Here is a 7,206-nt window from a genome sequence, read left to right on the forward strand (position 1 = left end):
CGTGAAAGACTCTGCGCCGTCGAGGCAAGTACTTCGAAGTCTGAGGGTTCTTGCTAGACGTACTAACGAAAGGGTCGGCAGGCACTGCCTTGGCTTTCTGATCTTTTCCTGGTGTAGGGTTGGGAATGGAAGGAACTGTCTTGGCATGATGGGGCCTATCCTGATTTTCTGCCTAGCTTGAACTGCCTTCGATTGGAGTGGGGAAAGCATCATCCACAGCTTTAGTCATGACTGCGAATACTTGCTGCTTATTCATTCCCCCGGCTTTCAAAGCGTCAACTGCCCACAACAGTTGTTCAACGGGATCAGCATCTGTTCCCAATTTATTCTTACCTCTAGCCTCAGCCTGATTGAGGGTTTGGGTTGCTATATCAGAGCGGAACTCGGTTGTTGTTGACATGTCATTGCCATAGCTTGGGACAGCCTCAGGCTGGCTGAGCTCGATCACAATTCGTCCCAGTAGCGGGGGATCTTGTGGTATGAAATTCCCGGCATATGATGTGGCTGGTGGTGAAGCCGACATTCTATAGGCCAGATCGGCCACGGATCTCTGGAGGTCGCCGATCATTCCCATTAACTCAAACGTGGTTGGCTCACGAGCCTGATACAACTGGGGGGTCCAGATCGGGTGTGCAGCAGGCGACCTGGGCGGATGCGGTACATCAACATTGGTCTCATCCTGCAAGATGATCCCTTGGCCTAACGCGACTGCCATAACCACAATTTCCTCTGAACTTTGGGTCATCACAAGTCCGCTGAACTAAACGGTGACTGACGAATCAGATATCTGTCTTGCCTCAGCGAAGGAGAACACCAAGTCTCTGAACCCAAATCTCTGAACTGAAAGGGAAAACAAGCAGCAGTTCAACCCAGACGGAACATACACAGACATGACTGAATAACTGTATTCTACTACTGATCACTGTTTCCCAAAATCGCTGTCCCAAAACTGAGTCTGATACCCGCAGATATAACTGGTTCCCCAAAACACTGATACTGATGCCCTCAGGCCTGGTACTCAAACTTGCAAACTGATATGCACATTCCCTGTAGAGATACACTCTAAAAGCACATAGCAAGTAAATGAGAACCAAAACACCCCTATGTTGGGGTTGGGTTTCCCTGTCCTATTTTGTCAGGAGCTAGGGTTTTACTACGCACGCAGCGGTTTCAAACAACCTATAATCGGGTAAGCAACCTGTCCTAGTTTGGAATGGTCACTATGGATTCCGAATATGCACTAGGTCGAATGGTCAAAAGGGTGCCCCGGTAAAAACCGGGATTTGTGTTCCCATACTGGCAGAGCCTGCAACCGGTCAGCCTTATGGTCATGCCTTGACAAGGAAAGCCTCCGGCAAACCATTCAGGAATAGCAAATGGCCAACACGGTGTCCTAGGCGCACCAATGCACATGCAACGCAAAGAAACACATAAGTGTAGTCAAAAAAAGATATCATGAGTTCGAGTAAAATTCTCTATTGTCCCCAGCAGAGTCGCCAGAAACTGTAGACGTCCCCGAACGCCCCGGGAGGATGAGTCCCGTTCTGTTCGTTTTGGGCTCACTACAGTTTGGACTCTCAAATCGTCACGGTTCTAAATCTGAACCAAAGAGACCAAATCCGGCAAATCATTTTGGAAAACAGATTTTTAGAAAAGAAGTGTCAAACATGGACTGCTTTGCCAGATACAGAGTCGCCACCTAAATATTTTATTTTGGGAAATTTAGGAAACCCTGACTCGTTTGCCTAAGGCCACATGTCCGTCATCACCAAAGTTGCCTTGGCTCGAGAACATGGGTACGATTGGGGAAGGACAGCTATGAGCACCCCCTCTCGCCCGATCCGAAGATCGGCCTCTACTAACCATGATATCTTGTTTTGAAAACATTATGCGTTCTTATTCCAATTATTAGCCTAGATTTACTATGTGATGCGTGCAACAAAACAAGTATAAACTAAATTGTCTAAATCGGAACAAAGCATCGTATTTCCGTTTGTTCGAAAAATGGTTTGAATTTTGCTACTCGCGAGTAGACTAAAATACGGATTTCGATGAATTATCCCAATTCAAACAATCCAACCTTCACCCACAGGCATCCATGCAGTTATATCACATAAGCATATAGCCACATGGTAAGCATGCTATCATGTTAACATTCACACTCATGTGAGATGCTAAAGCATAAATACTTACATCGTACTCCGTGCCAAAACAGTGAACTAGTTAGTAATCATATGCATAATCCTAATTCATGTTAAGGTGGCTAATGTATCTCATACAAAATGTCACTAGAATAGGCTCGGCTAATCTATGAATGACATGTGAGATATGACAGATAAAATGTATTCAAGTTTGATTTGAAATACTATTGTCACGACCCAAACCCGCCCCTATGGGTTTAGCACCGTAACCGGCCAGTAATCCAAGATTACCGAAGGCTTGCTTAACAGTAACACAGTAATCCAGAGTACAGGGGCATGGCGGAAGCCAAAATTGTAAATAAACAATGTCCAATGAGCTGTGACAGTCTGTATGCCAAAAAGACTCTCATACATATATGCAGTCAGTGACAAAACAGTATGTACATATATACAATCATTCAGTTCAGGGACCTAATCCCTATTAAACAGTACGGTAACAGTCTATACAGTTATAGAAAACAGATACAGAGACAGATGGGGAAATTAAAAACACCCCTAAGCCATAACTTGACAGGCTCGGAACCTCGCAGTGAGGCACAGTGGTTGGCTTGACAAAACTGGAGCTTACCCCGATGCTTCTAGCCATGGTCTGGTGCATGTACACCTACATATATATATGAGTAGTGAGCTAAAGCCCAGGGAATAACATAATGCGTAAAGAGGTTAAGAATGAATATCCTTACAGTAATGAAAACAGTTCATTAAATCAGTATTTCGGTTGTTCAGTCAGTACAGTCATATGTGGTACATCCACTAGCATAACAGTACAGTAAATAGTAGGTCTTAAAAGACCGAATAGTAAATGATGGCCATCAATCAGTAAACAGTAGTGGTTCCAACAAGGGAACCGATCGAGATCTCTGTAACAGTAACAGTAAATAGTAGTTGCTAAGGATGCCACAATACAGTTCAGAATATAGGACATACATTCATTCGATTAACAGTATCAGTTCAGAAAGAAGTACAGTTCGATTGTTCAGAAGATATTCATTTTGAACATATCTTTACACAGTTGTTACTCACAGAGTTCTAGGCTACAGTAAAACTAGAGCGCGTCCCCAGTCGCCAACCCTACACAATTACAGATTGAACACACACTAAGCTACACAATTGGAAAAATAATAACTTAATCCCTAATTTGCCTCGGTGTGGTTCTACATCTATATCCTCATTAAGATGCCTTAAACTAGGACTAATAATGCCTAGGATGAGATGAGGATGCGAAGATGCACTTTAAAAGCATTTTCAGAATTTTCAGAAAACAGGGGTCACGCTCGAGCGTAGGTTACTCCGCTGGAGCGGACATGCAGACAAAGGTTTCTGCTCGAGCATAGACTTACCCGCTCGAGCGTTCTGCAAAACAGTCAAAAGTGCTGGATAGGTGAAAATCACGCTCAATTGGGCGCTCGACACCCGCTCGAGCATGAGACACAACGTCACGCTCGAGCGTCAATTATTCCGCTCGAGCGGACTTCAAAACAGTGTAAAGTACTGGGAGCATGAATTTCACGCTCGAGCGCCAGTCATCCCGCTCGAGCGTGAGTCCAAATTTTGGAAATTCCAGATTTGAACCTCAAGCTCAAAACCAAGTTTTAAAACATAAATTTCAATCCTCTTGGGCCAATTTTCCAGAAAACATCCCAAAACTCATAGTTTAACATGATTCCAAAGCTCAATTGTAAAATTAAAGCCCCAAAAGGAAGATTAATTCAACTCAATTTGAAACCAATTTTCATGAACATAAATCAAACATAACATGTATGAATTTAAACCATTTCAAAGCTTCAATTTCATGCTCTAATGAGCCAATTCTTTCAAAGACAAGGTGAAAACATTGTTTATGATCAAAACATGGACATGCATGTGGCAAATTCATGAAGAACAAGCTCTAAAATGCAAGAGTATGCCATGCATGCAATGATTAAGCTTCAATTCAACATGTGAAGCTATTTCATGACTTAATCCACTAAATTTGACATGAATCATGTAAGAACAAGTTCAATTCACAAACAAGAGGGTAATTACACTACCTTAGGTCTTTAATGCAAGATATACAAGCTCAAATATGCACTCAATCCTTCAATTCCTTCAAATTTCCAAGAAAAATTCAAGATGAAGCTAAGTTCCTCTACCTCTCTCTCTCAGTCGATTTTCTTTCTCTCAAATGGCTGATGAAAAGTGTTAAGGCTCACATATGTGAATCAACTAAAGGCTCATGAAAGTCCACTAAGTGGCAAAATGGCAATTAAGTCCAACTAATGCAGTTTAGCTTAATTTAATCTAGTTTAATCATACCAAATCACATTTTAACTAAATATGCCATAAATCACATTAATTCTAAGGATCACAAATCATCAATCAATTTCAGATTCGGCCGCCGATAAGGCCTTCAATCCGCAATTTAAACACAAAGGCATGAACAGATAATCAAAAGTCAATAGATAGACATACAATTAAATAGATATACTTAATCAATTCAGTTCCAGATTTCAGTCAATTAGTTCAGTACTTCAATCAATGCAGTTACCAATCATAATCAGTCTCAGTTTAGTAGTAATCAGTGGTTAATCGGTAAACAGTGACGAGGGTTGTTACAGTCTCCCCTCCTTAAAAAGAGTTTAGTCCTCTAAACTCGAGTTACCTTCGTTCTGGAAGAAAACAGGATTCAATGGAAACAGTTCAGGATATCTTTTAGCCATGTCATCTTCCCTCTCCCAAGTGGCATACACGCCACCATGGTTTTGCCAGTCAACTTTCACTAACGGGATCTTTTTGTTTCTCAACTTCTTGATCCGTCTGTTTACAATCTGAATAGGCCGTTCCCGTAAGTGTAGTTATCACTCAGCACTACACGAGTAGGCTCTATTACGTGGAAAGGATCCCGGAGGTAGTCCCTCAACATAGAAATGTGGAAGACATTGTGCATATGCTCCATTTCAGGAGGAAGCACAACTTGATACGCCACCAGATTGATTTTCTCAATTATCTCATATGGTCTGACGTATCTCGGCGCTAACTTGCCTTTGACTCCAAAATGAGTCTGGCCTTTCATTGGTGTCACTTTCACAAATACGTGATCACCCACTTCGTATTCTCTATCCCGTCTTCTGACATCAGCATAACTTTTATGTCTGCTCTGTGCGGTTTTCAGTCTCTGTTGTATCAGTTTCACTTTCTCAGTCGTTTCGCATACAATCTCGGGCCCAAGCAAAGGCCCATCTCCAACTTCTGCCCAGCAAATCGGAGATCTACATTTTCTGCCATACAATGCCTCGAAAGGCGCCATACCAATACTTGAATGATAGCTGTTACTGTAGGTGAATTCAGCTAAGGGCAAATGACTTTCCTAGTTTCCCTGAAAATCAAGGACACACATTCTCAATAAATCCTCCAGAGTCTGGATGGTCCTTTCTGACTGGCCATCGGTCTGAGGATGACAAGCACTACTCGGTCTCAATTCAGTACCCAATGCAGTCTGTAAGCTTTGCCAAAATCTCGATGTAAACTTCGAATCCCTGTCAGAAACAATGGACACAGGCACTCCATGCAGTCTAACAATTTCATTAATATAGAGTATAGCCAATTTGTCCGCATTATAAATTGTCTTGACAGGTAAGAAGTGAGCAGATTTAGTAAGTCTATCAACAATAACCCAAATTGAGTCCATACCTTTACTGGAGCGAGGCAATCCCACAATAAAATCCATGGTGATATGTTCCCATTTCCACTCCGGTATGGGTAAGGGCTGCAATAAGCCTGTGGGTCGTTGATGTTCGGCTTTAACTTGTTGGCAATGAAGACATTTTGCCACAAAATCAGCAATCTCTTTCTTCATTCCCGGCCACCAGAGATTCAGTTTCATATCTTGATACATTTTCGTATTCCCTGGATGGATAGAAAATTTTGAATTGTGGCCCTCTTGCAGAACTCTTCTTTTCAATTCAGAATCATTCGGTACACACAGTCTTTCTTGAAATTTCAGTACATTATTTTCAAATTTGAAACCCGGTCTTGGTTTAGTTTCCCTTTCTTCGATGATCCTCTTCAAGAAGTCATCCAGTTGCTGTTTCTCTTTAATCTCTTCAATCAGTGCCGGTTGAGCAGAAATAGCAGCTATTGTTCCACCTTGTTCTCGTAAAACAATTTCAATTTCAGATTTTTCAATTTCAAATTTTTCAAGGTCACAAAGTAATTCTTTCTGCTCGGTAAGCAAACAGGCTAAATTTCCAATCGATTTCCGGCTCAGTGCATCGACAACGGTGTTGGCTTTCCCGGATGGTACAAAATCTGGAGGTCATAGTCTTTAATCAGTTCTAGCCATCTCCGTTGTCTCATGTTCAGTTCTTTCTGTGTGAAGAAATATTTCAAACTCTTGTGGTCAGTATATACTTCACATGTCGCCCCATACAGATAGTGACGCCAGATTTTCAGTGCAAATACTACTGCAGCAAGTTCCAAATCATGGGTAGGATAATTCTTTTCGTGCGGTCTCAGTTGTCGAGAAGCATAAGCAATAAATCTCCCATTCTGCATTAAAATACATCCCAAACCATTATGAGAAGCATCACTAAATACAGTATAACCATCCGTACCTGAAGGTAGGGTAAGAACCGGTGCAGTCACAAGTCGAGTTTTCAATTCTTGGAATGCTGATTCCCTTTGGTCAGTCTAGTCAAATGATATCCCCTTCTGAGTTAACTAAGTCAACAGTAAGGCAATCTTGGAGAAATCTTTGACAAATCTTCTGTAATACCCGGCTAATCCCAAAAATCTTCGGACTTCTGTCACATTTGTTGGTCTAGGCCAGTTTACTACAGCTTCAATTTTCTGCAGATCGACAAAAATTTCATCTTTGCTAACAACATGTCCCAAAAACATAACATGATCAAGCCAAAATTCGCATTTAGACAGTTTAGCATAAAGTTCCTGTTCTCTTAGGGTCTGTAGGGCAAGTCTCAGATGATGTTCATGTTCTTCTACACTTTTGGAGTAAATCAGTATGTCA

The sequence above is a fragment of the Camellia sinensis genome, chromosome 1 (genome assembly GCF_055761805.1).
Source record: "Camellia sinensis isolate YWXY chromosome 1, ASM5576180v1, whole genome shotgun sequence".
Lineage (NCBI taxonomy): Eukaryota > Viridiplantae > Streptophyta > Magnoliopsida > Ericales > Theaceae > Camellia > Camellia sinensis.